Raw genomic sequence first — 16,619 nt, forward strand, 5'->3', positions numbered from 1 at the left:
ATCGGAGCATGTCCATGGCCTTAGCACTAAGAGACTTGAAAAATCCGCACTGTGTGCTAATTACCAATCCAAACATAGTATGATTGTGACCAAACTTTGCAAGCATGTGGGGGTGGGTCCATATGCAAGCCCATCGGAGCATATTTGGGTACGATGATATGGGGAAGGCCTGGATTTTCCATGGCCTCTTAAGCACCAAGAGACTTGAAAAATCCGCACTGGGCACTTGCATGCATGTGGGGGTGGAGTCTCCCCACATGCTTGTAAAGTTTGGTTCCCATCGATGGCATGGAGATTTTCAACAAACACTATGATAGCCAAAGTGTTAAAAAATTTAATAAAATCAAGAACATCAACTAAAATGTAATGATACTCAATAATGAAAAAACTCATAATGATATAAACATCAAATAAGTACATCAGAATGAAAATGAGCTACCCAACTAGTCTGAGGTTAGTCACTACCCATAAATCTAAGTACAATAATGTAAGTGAGCTAACCCAGCTAGTCTGAGTTTAGTCACTATTAATGGCAACTCAATCAAAATCGTCATCTCTAACCGGTCGACGTGCGCGTCAAGGCTGCTGTGCACGTCGAGGAGGTTGTGCCGACTGCGGGGGTTGTCGAATGTCTGCGGGGAGGTCTGCCTCAAAGGCACGATCGTGAGCTAGTGCCGATGTACTCGGGAGCTCACGAGTCCCAAAAGCTGCTATAGTCCTCTCTCTCTCTCTCTCTCTACGTCGTGCTAATGCAAGACATCTGTCTATAAACCCAAAATCTATAATCTGCAATGGTACGTGTCTGCCACTCTGCTCGTGTAAGCTCCTCTGCTATAAGGACACGCTGCTCATCATGAGAAGCAGCGCTGCTGCTAGCACCATCACCCGAGGTGCCACTAGGACCAGTACCACCCACACGCTCATATGCTGTGATATGGCTCTCCTGTAGGACTCTCTGGTATGCATCAAACTCATGTGAGCTCCACTCAATCTCTGGAGGCACCTTAGGCTCCTGATCTCTATCATCGAAGGTGTCGAGTCCAAGTCAATAGAGCTGACGTAAAATCAATAGGCCTGCCAGTCAGCATCTACTTGAACAACGCCTGGGTGAAGATCATCAATGCCCAAAACTCTGTATGTCGCTAGGTCAACGCGTGCACAGCAAGAGGGACATGCTGAGAACCGTACTAGCTCCTAGGTGATGCAAGACAAATGGAAAAAATGTCCACATCCTAGGGCATATCCACCAGTAGTGTCAATGTCCTCAATACATAAAGCGCAGCACGCATCACGTAGGAAGGGTGGTGCATCCTGAGGGAGAGGTCGTAGAAAAACCTCTGTAAATAACAGGCCGTGGATATAAAGGTAGGTAAGGCACTGTCACGTCCGAGGATCTGCAAAACTCTCGAACATGTAGTATCAACTGCTCTGCCCTATGCTGGGCAATCTGCTCCATAATCTGGTGATGCTATGCCTCAGCTCTAGAGCTCTCTACCTCGGTCCGAGCCTACGCAAAAAAGTAAAGCATAAAAATAATTGATTAGTCTCTCTCATTAGATATTACTTAAAGAAATTTATAACTTAGGACCTTAATTATAACTCTTTTATGTGCAAGAGAAACCTACCTGCTGGATGTCGGACTCTCTCAGATGCTGTGCCTCTGGAGTAGCTGCCTCTGCCATTGTAATGCAGCTCTAAGGCGGTCAATCTCCGCTCTCGCCTCTACCAACTCCTGAGTGAGTCTCTCAGTGGTAGGTGTGGGACCCTACGTGACACAATCAACCATGCTGCTCATGTAAAAATATAGAAAAGTACATATAAACATGTAAATAAATGACTAAAAAAACTTATGAAGTAATAAATATGTAAATACCTCGACATCTGTTGTCAGTATCGATCGTGAGAACAGGCTAGCCTCGGCCAGCACCACCACCCGGCCGCGATGGCTAGTGTAATCCACCTCCTCCCCTAAGACAAACTCCGCATATAATTGCTTTGCGAAGTATATGGGAATCTGGCAGTTGTTCGGCATCCTCCCATATGCGGCAACATATCGACTATAGATATGCGCCGCCATACGAGGATGCGAACACCGCGAAACAGTAAGGGGCTTGCCCGCCCCAGGCCTCATCCCATGACTATCGAGGAAAAGATCTAAGTAGGCTCCATCCCTAATCGGACCAAGATCACAGACTTGACGATATGTCAGGCCATGTGACACTAGAGCAGTGCGATGGTGGGCTATCCACTCATCTACATAAACAATATCGTGAAGGCTACGAAGGGACGAAAGCATCACCTCCAAGTCTGCCACCATGATATGTAATGTAGACGGTGTGTCTCTACCACTCCTACGGATAGCCGCTAACTCCCAGTCTATCTCTGCGAAGATGAGGTCCACAATAGACGAGCGGCCCTCCTCGTGGCCCTGCTCGTGTGACTCCATGCTAAAACCTAAGCCTAACACAAAGCTCCAATGTGAAGGGTCTAATGCTTAGTGTTGATAGTAGCCGTTTTTTCGACTATCCACATTGCCACACGGAGCTACCTCGGCCAAGGAAAATCACATAAACTCTTTGTCATAAATACCTTTTCACTGTAAATAGGCATGTGTGCGTTAGGGACTTTACCCATATCTTCTATATATTTTTTATATTATTTAAAAAAAGTTTTTGCTAGCTACTCATAAAAAATAAATAAAATTATTATGGCCCATTTTGTATAAATATTTCATTTCATATAAGGGCTTAAATATGGGGGTCTCTATTTTCTCAAATATGTAAATACTTCATTAGGTGTGTGTATTACAAAACCTAAGTATATTTTATTTATTATTATTATTATTTTTTCTTCATAATACTTTTGGACCATCATTGTACATATGCTTCAACGTCACCATGCATAAGTAAATCCTATGCCCTCACATTTCTACCCACACCCTGTAGAAAGCCTACTACCCAAATCACTTTTTCCCTTAGACTATTTCATCTTTTATTCTCTCATCTACCCTAAAATAATGAGGGTCTCCCTCCCTTTTGACTTCCATAGTTTAGTATTTTTGTATATATTTTTTACTATTTTATATATTTTTATTAAATACTTTTTCATATATAAATTATTTTTGTATATTTTTATTCATAATTAGATCTGTTTGTTTTTTTTATTTTCCTATCATAATAACCATATTGTCATGATATGTTGACTAGTTAAAGTACTAGCTTGATTTTTTTCTTATTATATCTTTATAAAATGGAAAAAATCTCCTCCATGCAAGTGTCCACATATACTTGAGTCTCTAAGGTCAGGGTATGATGTATTGGGGGGCTCACTCTTGGAGCTATCAAGAAATTCCACCAATGGGGACCCACACAAAGATTTTGAAAATTCAAAAAATACATGATTCTGCTGAATTTTTTGCGCCTGCCTCCACTCCGAATTTGGGCTGGTCATTAAAAGACAAAAGTTTTCTCGGGAGCTCAGAAATATTCTCAACTTTTTTGAGAATTTTTGGAGATAATGGCGGTGAGATATGATTTTTTTATTGGACCCTAGTCTGCCCACTTTTTGGCAAGGTACACCTAGTCTCTTCTCACCTCCCTTACACATTCATCACCTACACACTTACTCATTCCTTTCTCACTCCATCAAACCTATGAACTTCATGTCCTCTCTCACCCTCTCCAGCTTTTCCCTCTCCTTCCATCTCCATTTGCTCTCATATCTACTCTACACCCATACCTCATCTCCATTTCTCTCCCTACTACTCCCATATTACTAAATTATTTTCCCAATCTCAAAAAATACATAAAAGTTCAGCATGAATGTATCATATTAACCTCTGCAAATATGGGGTTCCCATCTACAAAAACCCCCATGTTCTTCACCTCAATCAACTTTTGTGGCGAGAAGGAGACCGGCGGTTAACTTAAAGATCTACACATGGGTGAATCCAAGCTTCTTCGAGCTTTCAACCACACAAAGGATCTTTCCAAATCTTTACTCCTCTCACTCAATCTCTCAGCCCTTCTCACCCATTTGTACATTGTACTACTAACCTTTTATAGTGATTACTAACTACTAATAACCACTAACATATGTAAATAAGCACCCACTCTACTACTTTTTGAGTAGGCATTACTATAAGTTGTTTGGTCAACCTCTACATCACACTCTCCTCTCATCTTCAATAATTCTCTCACCTTGAGCCCACATCCATGTGACTCAAGGGATAAGAAGAGGCCCACTCTCATTCCAAAATAAAAATCCATAATCTATGATTTCTCATAATAAAATTGGTTAGGCTTAATCCTAATTGGGGCTTCTCAAACCTATAAATAGAGCCCCTCCATTCCTTGTGAGAAAAAGGGGATTACGCACATTGTACACCACTCCCAACTCTAGTGTGTAAGGAGATAGTGAATTTGTGAGCTCTGTCTATACATCAATACCTTTGATTGCATAGAGAAGCTTGAAGCTAGTTATGTCATTGTGAGGACTTGAGTGATGCCATACTCCCTATCATAATTGTATCTTGCCTTTGTTGCATAAATAAGATTAGTAGTTTGGGTGCAATTATGTACAAAATCTTGGACTCCTACATCTCCAAAGTTGATTTAGCAAAGCGGTCCGATGTTTGATTTAAGGTAAATTCGCTCCTTGTATTTTGTGGTGTGATTTTATGCTTGGCGGCTTGAGGGCCTATTTTTGATTTGTTGCCTTTCAATCCATGGTAAGAGGGTTGTATGGTGAGAGGGCTCCCTTAACCTTAAGACCATGTGTATACCGACAACAAAATCAAGCTTATATTGTCTCTCTAAGTTCTTCTCCAAGTTTGGTGTGTATCTATTTGTGTTATGCTAGTCTCCTCCACACACAATACCATATGTTATAAGTGTTTGTTGAGGGTGTGTGTGAGAGGGCTCCCTTAACCTTAAGACCATGTGTATACCGACAACAAAATCAAGCTTATATTGTCTCTCTAAGTTCTTCTCCAAGTTTGGTGTGTATCTATTTGTGTTATGCTAGTCTCCTCCACACACAATACCATATGTTATAAGTGTTTGTTGAGGGTGTGTGTGCCTTTTTAGCTTGTATTAATTGGCTACAAGGAAAGATCTTTGGTGTCCTAGTTCACACACATAACTAGGTGGTGTCCCTTTCTTGTTGAGTGTGTCGTTTTGGGGTTCTTATGTTTGTGTTACGTTGTGTCCCAAGCCCATTGAGCAACACGGGAGCCTTGATGGCCGCTCTTCTTGTTGCTTGCCCCGGACTGCCTCAATTTTGGTGCCCCCTCTGAGGACGAGCAGTTTTTGAATGGGTATTTAATGTACATCAATCTCTTTAACACAAATTTCCTTGTGTGCTTGTTGGGTATCATATTTTAAGAAGGAAAGTTGGTACTTTTGTGTGATCTTTCATGAATAATCCACCTCCTCCTAATCCTCTTGGGATTCAATTCAACCAGTTTCATTGGGTGTGCTCCATTAGAGTGAATGTTTGCATTGATAGAAAAATTTTCTACCAACAACCCATGGTTCTTCTTTTTGGTCCAGAAAGACTAAGAGAGATTTTAGCATCACCTAATCTTGTCATACTTCCCATTGTAGATTACACCATTTCCTTTGATGTGCATATTTTCATCTTGTTTTAGCTTAGTTTTATGAATCAAGAAGACTTATACCATAGGCCAATCTCTTATGCTAGGCAAGAAATACACATAGTTGTTTGGTAGTAAGTTGCAATTTCAGCGTGTCATTCGTTGTATGTTTGGACCTAGAGAAGTAGCAGCCATTAATGCCTCAGTTAATCCATTTATTTTGCCTTTGATTCGTTTTATGACATAAGCTTTGACGTCTACATTTTCATTCTACTTTGAAAAAAAAAAGAAATAAAAAAAAGAGTGAGAGAGAAAGAGAGTGAAGGAAGACCTTTGTGCAATCATATTTGTGCTTCTTCTTCTTAAGCATGGATACCACTAGGCAAATGAGTTGCTACCCCTTATTCTTTGGAGAGCCCGGTGAGGATGCCGAGTTGTTCTTATCAAACTTTAGAATGGCACTCCACATAAAGAGGGTGGTAGGAGACCAAGAATGCTTAGACATGTTTGAGTTGGTCCTACGAAGAGATGCTTCCACTTGGTTTCAATCTCTACCTGCACCTGCACAAGTAGATTACAAGGGGTCATACAACTTTTTAGAGACAATTACTTCACTCATTTGGACACACAAAAGCTATGGCAAGAAATAGTTGCTCATAAGCAAAAGGATCTAGAGGACTACTTGAGTTATAAGCAAGAATTCTTACATCTTTGGACTCTTTGGTTGCGTAGTCTTCCTAACCCTGGAGATGGTGCAGAATTCTTGAAGAAGGAGAGATTTATTGCAGGGATGTACCCATCACTAAAATTGCAAGTAGAGTCAGGAGATCCCACAACATTTGATGTTGCTGAGGCTAGGGCTACCAAGAAACTCCGAAAGATGAGGTGTATGCTAGCAGGGGGGGCTTTATCTTTGATGATTCAAAGCCTAGGGAAGAGGTATAGTCTTGCACTCATAGAGAATTACCTGAGGTCACAGTCGAGGTGATAGAAAGCCTAGGGAAAAGGTATAGTCTTGCACTCATAGAGAATTACCTGAGGTCACAGTCGAGGTGATAGAAAAGTTAAATGAGTCTTTAAATAACTTGTCTATCCACTTTGCACAAGCTATGGAACACAAGGGCCAAGCCAAAAGGGTTGAAGAATGAGAGCCACGACCTAGGTGACTCTTGCAATGTTGGAATTGCGAAGAGTTAGGGCATGGGATGTATAACTGTCCTTGGCCTCATGGGGAGCCAGGGAAGCCTAACATGAAATATCCAGTGATGAATGCAGGTGAAGGCACTAGTCAACAACAACCGATGATTTTGCAAAGGCCCAATGCAACAAGACCACCTCCACGAGGAGTGGAAGGAATGCTGCCCTTGCCGGACCCAAATGTACATGTGGTAGAGGCAACAAAGGCCAAGGAGGTAGACATTGAAGCAAATGGTGTCAAATGAAGGCGTGGAAAAGAGAAGGAAAAGGAGGATGTGGCATCACAAAGTGACCATGGACGAGGAAAGAAATTGAAGGAAAACAAGGAAGTCAAGAGGAGACGATCGTATAAACCTCCAAGATTTTCCCCTTGGACATGGCATGGCTCCATACAACCTTTTGGAAGACATGAGAGGTAAGAGTCCTGATATCTCGTGGCCTCAATTTCTAGCCTTATGTCCACAAGTTAGGAGAGAATTAACAAAGTCCGTGAGCACTAGGAGAAAAACAAAAGAGAATGTGCTTGTTGTAAAAATTTCACAAGCCGAGATGGATGAGGACATTACACCTATATTAGATTGCTACATCAAGGGAAGGCTAGTTAAAAGGGTCTAGTAGATGGGGGTGCACAAATTTGCATCATGACAGAGGACCTTATGCAAAGACTAGGCATGCATATTCATGAAACACCTATATTAGATTGCTACATCAAGGGAAGGCTAGTTAAAAGGGTCTAGTAGATGGGGGTGCACAAATTTGCATCATGAGACAGAGGACCTTATGCAAAGACTAGGCATGCATATTCATGAAACACCTGAAATTAAGGTGAAAATGGCAAACAATAGCAAAGCAAAGTGGCTTGGGATTTGTAAGAATGTTTCTGTGGAAGTTTTTGGCATTAAGAAGGTTGTTGATTTTTATGTTATGTCTACCAAGGGAAGTGGTTATCCATTTATCCTAGGTAGACCATGGCTAATGAGAATGTGAGCTTTGCAGGATTCGGAAGTTTTTGGCATTAAGAAGGTTGTTGATTTTTATGTTATGTCTACCAAGGGAAGTGGTCATCCATTTATCCTAGGTAGACCATGGCTAATGAGAATGTGAGCTTTGCAGGATTGGAAAAATGGAAAGTTAATTTGCAGGAATGAAAATCGTAAGAAGATTATCTTTGACATGAAGGCGCAACGATGAGAGGAGATAAATGAAGAATCTTCTCAAGGTGAAACAGAGGAGGATTGGACAGATGACACCTCAGAGGAAGAAAGCAGTAGTAACACTATGGAAGAGGAGTCTTCCATTGAAGTCATGGGGGTAAGATTCAGAGCAAAAGACAAAGAGACACCCTCTCAAGGTTTGGAGGAGGTAGGCTCTCAAGAAGACCAAATTGTGCATGATGAAGAAATGTTTGATGCTATGCTCTCAAAAAAGCTTACATCGGAGGAAGGAGAGAAGTTTAAATTTGTACTAAGGAAATTTCCCAGGTTTTTTGCTAAAGATTACACAGATGTGCGTGGCATAGAGGCCATTCAACACAAGATCGAGCTAAAGATAGAAGCCAAACCTAAGGCACAAAAGCAACGAAGACTAGGAGTCATCAAGGAGCAATCACTACTCAAAGAGGTGAGGAAGCTTCTAGCAGCGGGGTTTATATATCCTGTAGAAAATTTAGAGTGGGTCTCTCCCGTCGTGGTAACTCCCAAGAAGAACGGCAAATGGAGGGTGTGTGTGGACTATCGTCCACTAACGAGGCGACAAAAAGGGACCACTTTCCTCTCCCATTTCAAGATGTGATCCTCAATGAGGTAGCAGGTCATGAGAAGTATACGATATGTGATGGCTACTCGGGTTACTTTCAAATTAGGGAGGATCAATTGAAAACAACGTTCATCACTCCTTGGGGTTGTTATGCTTTTAGAGTCATGCCATTTGGTTTGACCAATGCTCCAGCAACATTTCAACATTTCATGAACATGGTGTTTCAAGCATTCTTTGGGAAATCCATTAGAGCGTTCATAGATGATTTTTGCATCTATAGCTCTAAGTCATTGCATGTGCAGAGGGTGGAAGAAGGCTTGAAGAAACTCTACGACATGGGGGGCCACCAACTCAATCCCGACAAATGTCATATTGGTGAGGATGAAGTAATCTTGCTTGGTCATAAGGTTTCTTCCAAAGGCATTGAGGTGGATCCTACAAAGGCAAAGGCTCTTATCGACCTACCATCTCCAAAGAGTCTCAAGGAGGCCATCTCATTCATTCAAAAGGTGAAGTACATGTCACGCTTCATTCACTTAGGCTCAGAGTTACTTCACCCCTTGCAAAAATTGACTCAACAAGTAGAGTTTGCATGGTCTAATGAGCTTGAGGAGTACTTTTGTAACATTAAAGTCATTTTATCAGAGCTACCAACACTCATGCCTCCTTGTTGGGAGTACACTTTCTTTGTTAGCTCTAGTGTTGGAAAGGAAACAGTGGGTGCAGTTTTGTTACAGCAAGATCCCCACAGTTTTGTTACATTGGGTGCAGTTTTGTTACAGCAAGATCCCCACAGTACTAGGATGTGGCCCATCTACTTTGTTAGTAGGGTCATGAATGTCTTGGAGAAAGGCTACACGGAAGCGAAACTCATGATGCTTACTCTCATCTTTGCGGCAGTGAGAAAATTTAGATCCTACTTGTCACCAAAACCTTTTGTAATTCTCACTCTACAGAAAATTTGTTTCCTTGGGTGTCTTCTCAAATGACTATCAGCGCTAGAATCACAAAGTGGGTTATCGAATTGCAATAATTCCAATACTCTTTCAAGGTAGAAGATAGTGTGCATGCACAATTGGCAGGGATTCTCACTTATAGAGTGCATGAAAAGGAGATTAAGGTGTCTAAAGTAAAGACCCTACCATTGCCACCACCCAAAACTATACCTAATGCATTCACCTTGTTCTTTGATGGAGCTTTTAGAAAAGCCACAGGTAAAGCAGGGGGAGGGCTGGTGCTGCTCAAACCAAATGGAGAGGTGGTTTATGAAGGAGAAGGTCAACTTGCCAAGTTCTACTAGCAACAATGAAGCAGAATACGACATACTACTTCATGGCTTGAAGATGTGCATCAATCAAGGGATACAACGTCTCCTGGTAAAAGGGGATGCACTTCTTATTGTAAGGCAAATTTTAGGCATTTGGGCATGCAAGAATGAAAGATTAAGGCAAAAGGTTCATGCTATCCATAGGTTGTTTAATCAATTTGAGGAGGTGCAATTGTATCATATTCCTAGGAAACAAAATGAGGATGCTGATCTACTTGCACAACAAGCTGTTGCATTTGTTAAGAAGGAAATGCAAGTAGTCTTGGATGCAGTGATGGCTATTAAGCAACCACGGTACCAAGGAATGGAGACACTGGCTCCCATAGTGAGCTACATCTTGGAAGGTGAATTCCCACAAGACTTCACAAGGGCACAAAAGAGGAGGCTCATGAAGAGGGCAAGTTCTTCCTTGTTCTTGCCCTCTACCAAAAAGGAAAAGATCAAGTGTGCAGAGAAGAGTACCAACAAATAAGGAGATTCCAGCCATTTTAGAAGGTTTGCATGAAGAAGCATGTGGTGGCCATTTTTCTCAAGAACTAACTGTGAAAAAGATTTTGCTTGCTGGGTATGTTTGGCCAAGCTTACATGTGGATGTCCAACATTGGTGTAGGAGCTGTCACATAACTGCCAAGTCAATGGTAATAAGAGGTTGCTACATGGTCCATGCCAATTAGTCATTGCAAGGGGTCCATTTGAAAAATGGAGCATTGATGCTATGGGTCCACTACCTAGAACTAAAAATGGAAAATTGTACATCTTAGTGTCCATAGACTACATGACTAGGTGGATGGATGCTCAAAGTGTGGCAAGGGTGAATGAAAAGATTGTAAGCAGATTTGTTTACACTCATATATGTTGCAGATTTGGCACACCCTTGGAGATTGTTTCTGACAATGGTCTAGGTTTTAGAAAAGGTTTGCTCTGGGAACACTCACGGGAACATGGATTATGGAAGGAGGTTGGAAGCAATTAATGCGAGAGAGCGGGATTGTAGCCATGGAAACATAAAGACGGACATAATTTTTCCATATTTTTGTGCCGAAGTGCAATGTAAATTGTTTTAGGCCAATGTGGGTTCTAAATCAGAGTTCTAAGTGTATTAAGCAAGGCTCACTTATGGGGTTGTCCGCCCATGTGTGAAAGAGGCCTAGGGTTAGGGCTTTTTGCATCTCTATAAAAGAGATGTTAGCTAAAGAAAGAGTACGTTTTTGGGCCATTCTCATAAGCTATTGAGTGAAGCTCTTGAGCTCTCAAGCTATGGCAACTCTCTAACTCTCTCTCTATTGTACTCCTAGTGAGCATCAAACTCCAATGAGTATAGCTCCACTTCAGTCTCTTAATTTGTTTTAGCATCATTGAAGTAGATCAATCTATGATTAGTTGAATGCTTCTTTCTTTCTCTTGTGTATGCATGCTTGTAGTGTGTGTGTGTGTAGTCTCCATTGATGCAAGCTCTTGCCCACTTCATTGGCAATGAGTTATTCATGGATAGACTCTCTCTATGAGCTTGTGGGTTTGTGAATGTTACATTCTATGCTTGATTAAGCTTGTGGGTCAGTAGATGCACGCTTATGGGTTTACTGGCATTAGGGAAAGCTAAGATTTAATCAATGTTTGAATGGGATTAAGAGATTGCCATGCATTGCTTGTTCTCTTGATTAGTGTAGTGGATTTAAGGGATTGAGAGATTGATTGAGGTGTTGAATGGTTGAATTGTCAAGTGGTGGTTCGTGTATGTGAGCTCTCCCTCAAGGAATAAGCCTTCATGCACTAATCGGGTCGAGTCCTCGGATTGACATTGTGTTTCTTAACACATTTGTTGATCGGTAGTACTCTATGAGCACTATATTGCACGGTAGAGAGAACCACTCTACAATGGCGCCGCTGTCGGGGAAAGAGTGCCTACATTAGTTGAGCACCATACACACACTACCACTCCTTGTTAAGCTCCAATCGGTTGCAAAACTGTTGGATAGGAGAGCAAGCTTTAGGACTAATTTTGGTAACTATTTAAGACTAATCTGTTGTTAAATTCTCTTTATTTGTCTTGTAATTTGAGTGCGATTGGCTAGCTATGCTTCTCCCTTGAGGTCAGGACAAGGATTCAACACACGGGAAGGATTGAAGGTAGGCACTAAACCTGCCAATTTCAATTTGTATGCGAAAGAGAGAGGCCTGTTTTTGCATTTTTGTCATTCTGTTTGAGGATAATTTTTGCTGTCTGAGGTTAATTTTTACAGTTTCAATTTTTTGCATGTTTGTTTTATTTTTTGTTCTTAGCTTAGTTTAGTTTTTTGCATCTTTAATTTTGTGCATTTTAGTTCTCTGTTAAACCTGCATTTTAGTTCTCTGTTAAACCTGCACCTATAGAGAAACTGAAATCTGTACACACACATGAAGACTGAACATTTCGAATTCGCTCTGCAGAGCTGCACATGCATTGAATTTGCTACAAATCTCACAACTACACACGCAAAAAAAGAAAAAAATAATAATAATAAAAGAAGGTGGCTGTGCATGAACAATGCACCGTGCGGAGAGACCCACACACCGCATCATAAAGACCGCCACCGCATCGGATAAGGGGGTGCAAAAAAAAAACATTTTCTGCCCGGCCGCAAAAAAAAAATCATTTTTTGCCGCAAAAAATTGGGAGGTTATCCAACTTTTCGAGAGGAGTTAGAAAACACCCATCCTCCTTGAAATTTCGGTCCCGGACCCAATTTCCCATAGTGAGTCAGTATGGAAAACTGGTAAATTTTAGGCGATTTTTGATCCTGAAAAATACGCTATTTTTTGGCCTAATGTGTTCGAGGGGGTTCAAAATGGTTTCTGGCAAAGTTTGAGCCAACTTGAAAATTTTTGGATTTTTTTGAAAAAAAAAAACCTTAAAATTTGACCTTATGCACTTGCAGTCGGGACGTCATATAGACACTGCCATAGGGTCTAGGGCACCTTCTAGAGTACCTACGCAAGAAAGTGGAACCCAATCGATAGGAAATTTGGCAGATATTGCTGAAACCTTTTTCGAATCCCAATCTGATACCCTTTCTAGGACAACTAGCTCATTGTCTATGGACAATCTAGGGCCGTCAAATAGTCATCCCTTAGCCCTAAATAGGACACCCACAAGATCTTTTAATCCATTTGAGGCCGACATCATGGGGTTACCACTCAATGTGAGACTTCAATATGTCTACATCTTTAGGGATCCACAACAGTGGTATCTCATTAAGATTGCAAACTTTTTCTCAGAACTTGATAGAGCACCTCTAGTCAATGACCAGGTTAACATGTACATGGGTGGAGATGGTGTTTGCTTACGAAGTCACCTATCATCCAGAGAATGTAGACAAATTAGGGGGGCTCTCTAAGAGTGAGTTCTTAGACTTATCAAAGCCTTCGAGAGCAAGGGAGTCTAGAGATGATTGGCTCATTGAGTCGGACATGCCTGGACCATCCAATGCCCAATCCTCAAAGCCATCCATAGATGATTTACTCTTTGTAGATCTAAATTTGGAAAGGGACAGGAAAGGCAAGAGCAAAATGGATCAGGAGGCTGAGAACCAATGGGAGTTTGTACGACAAATTCCAATGACAAAGGTCTTTCAGGATGACCCACTTCTCAAGAGGTCTATAAGGACTCTTTAGAAGGATATTATGCCACAACTAGATTGCCAGAGCTAGAGTCGAGAAGCTTGCAGGATACAAGAACCGAATCGTTGGCCAATGGATACCGAACCTTAGATTGGAAGGAGATTCGTGAGCTCACGTGGAGAGGACAACCATTATTCATGGAAGTGTTCTCAACTAATACAGCTAAACTAGGAGAGACAGCCTTTCTTGGAGAAACTGTTGCTCCTCCCCTCCTGCAAGAGTTCACTAGAGAGGGACCCTCGACATCAAAGTGGACCACTACAAGTAGCCCAACTATAGCACCAAGATATTATCCTACACCAAAACTGTGACCACAGATCACACCACAATAACGTTTCTCTCACTATGACAATCGTAGGGTAGGGGAGCCAACTCGGCCTCCCATAAATACACCTCCTAAAATGCGGGTAACAAGATCTTTGGAGGGGGTTGATGAGGCAGGTAATAGGGGACCCACACCAATTTGGGATGCATATGAACCACCTTACCAAAGAGAGGAACCACTGAGAGTGAGAGGCCATAGGCCCGATGATGAGTATTCAAGACGAGTAAGGCCATCAACTCTTCAGAAACTGGTAAAGAAGTACGAAGGGTCGGGGGATCCATATGACCATGTAGCAGCATTTAGGCAAGCAGTTCGAGCTGAGCAAGTGACTGACAAGCATACACAAATTGAAGGATTTGGGCTCACTCTTGAGGGAAAGGCCCTTGCTTGGTTTCAGGCACTAGAGGCTTTAGACAAATCTTCTTTACAAGTTTTGGAAGAGAGATTCATTGCTGCTTTTTCCTTGATGGGGATTCAGCATGACATAGTAGCAAACACCTACTCTTTCAAGCAAGGCGAGACTGAGAGTGTTAGGGTCTGTGTAAATAGGATGAAGCAGTACATTAATCGTTGCCCAGAAGATGAGAAGCCCACCCAAAGTTGATTAATTTCTCTCTTCTTAAAAGGACTCAAAAATTCAACACTGCACACACATCTCTATGCAAAGAAGCATTGTGCGCTTTTGCCGCACATGTCGTAGCTGGGGACTTGCCGAACACCGTATGCGAGCCACGAAGGGCTGCAAGCATACAACCAGAAAAGCAAGCTCAAACAGAATGCAAAGGTGTGTCACTCACCGCTCTAACCGCCATCGCCATGAAGGATTCCCGCGTCGCAACAGTGAAGGAGGAGCCGCTGTCGCCGCTCTACCGCCTCGCCTGCCGCCGTGCTGCTACACAGTGCTCGATCGCTCTCTCACTCACTCTCTCTCTCTCTCTCTCTCTCACACACACATGCAAGAGAAGGAAACCAAGGAGATAAGGCAAGATCACTCTTGTATTCAACACATGAGAATGAGAGTTTTAGGGTTACATTTGACTCTTATAGGTGACTTAGCCGTTCACACATGGGCGCATACATAGCTGGCCGATCCTAACCCTTATCCTACTGATATTCAAGGTGCGCCTCTCATCCATCGGCGATCACCCAATCCCTTTATCCTTTACCTATGGTGCTGGCAAGCCCGGCCCATGACTCAAAATACTAAAATGAATTACCAAGCTTAATAAATAAACAGATGACCACAATGTGTCTACTCTAAGAACAAGTTAATACCACGAGCCTAGGGACACAAGAAACATCAGAGTTATAGGAGCCTTTTGCCTCTCTTTTTTTTCTTTATGCACGTGACAATTTTTACACACAATGGCGACCTCCCTAAGGCAAAACTAACATCGATCCTGGTACCATGTTTAACACAAAGCATTATCCAGGAATCTATTAGTTCAACTTAGGCAAGGCTACCCCCTACCAACCAAGGCATCGGTCTGGAGTAGAATACTCCTCGCCTACCAAGTGTCAATAAGGCGATAGGCCAACATTAGAGCACATAATAGACTTGCATTGCCATTTATTGTAGGGTTTTTTTTATAAAAAAAAGTATTTTTTTGATCTTCGCTCCTGAACTATAATGTGTTCTTACATCCCAATGACCAAGGGGTAAAAGCTATGTCCTAGAGGTCAACACACACATGGCCAGGTGTCAAACATTAAGATGGTTTGACCCTAGACCTAAGACAATGGTATTCCAAGGTTAACGAAAGACTTCATGCATTCTCAAGAATATATCCCAATAATGTTAAGCTCATTAATGATTTACACTAGCACGTCAAGCAACTTCAAAAACTAAGTAGTATTTTGACAATTTCCATGTGGTCATGCATTATAGTTCATGCAATTAATCGAACAGTAAAAAATTAAAGAGAGTGGGCATGGAAGAATTACACCTGAAATTGGAGATCTCCTTGATTTGACGAGACAGCTTGCAATTTGATGTAGATATATTTTGATGAACGTTGCGGTAGTCTCAGGACTTGGAAGCAAACCCACCTCAAACTTTTTAACCTGTACAATCAACTAACAAGCACTATACCTCAAGAGGTACATCAGTGTGAAAAATTAAAGACGCGTTTAAGGACTCCAGACTAGAAACAACTTGAAAACACTAACCTACCTACCAGTCACCACACTACTACCGGTAAGAGGATGTTGTAGAGTCCTGGTGCTAGCCCTAAGGCTAAGCCTCTATCCGCATCATCCAAATAAACAAAGTCAGCCTCAGTAGTGCCATGAGTTTCATCCATTCATCGTCTCGTCAGATATATCGTTTTTCATTTTCCCATCCACACATAAACTCATCAAGAATGTAACCATGCGAGGATAGTCATCTTGTGGGAAAGGAAAGCATTGGACTATCAGGGATATGTCCTCTACGGGGAGTAGGGGTTTCATGGTCAATAGGTGAATTAGCCATTCTAATTCCTCAACATTTTCCTCTCTAGCTAGTACATCTGTATGATCCCATTCAGTTTCAATTACAGGATAGCACATGTGAAATATCTGAGAAAGGTACAGATGATACCTCTCACCAAAGGTGGATGAAGTGTGTGATGCTCTTGCATTTGCCATATCTGCAAACATAGATATAGCAGCAGTAGGTTTATGACAGGTCAATCTAGTTCCTGATTGTATATGGATATTTCTCCTCTTTTTGTGCTCTTGCTCTTTTTACTATTTTTTGTTTTTCTTTGCTTTTCTTTTCT

This window comes from Cibotium barometz, chromosome 40 (genome assembly GCF_041138505.1).
Source record: "Cibotium barometz isolate CiBa-2024 chromosome 40, ASM4113850v1, whole genome shotgun sequence".
Classification (NCBI taxonomy): Eukaryota; Viridiplantae; Streptophyta; class Polypodiopsida; order Cyatheales; family Cibotiaceae; genus Cibotium; species Cibotium barometz.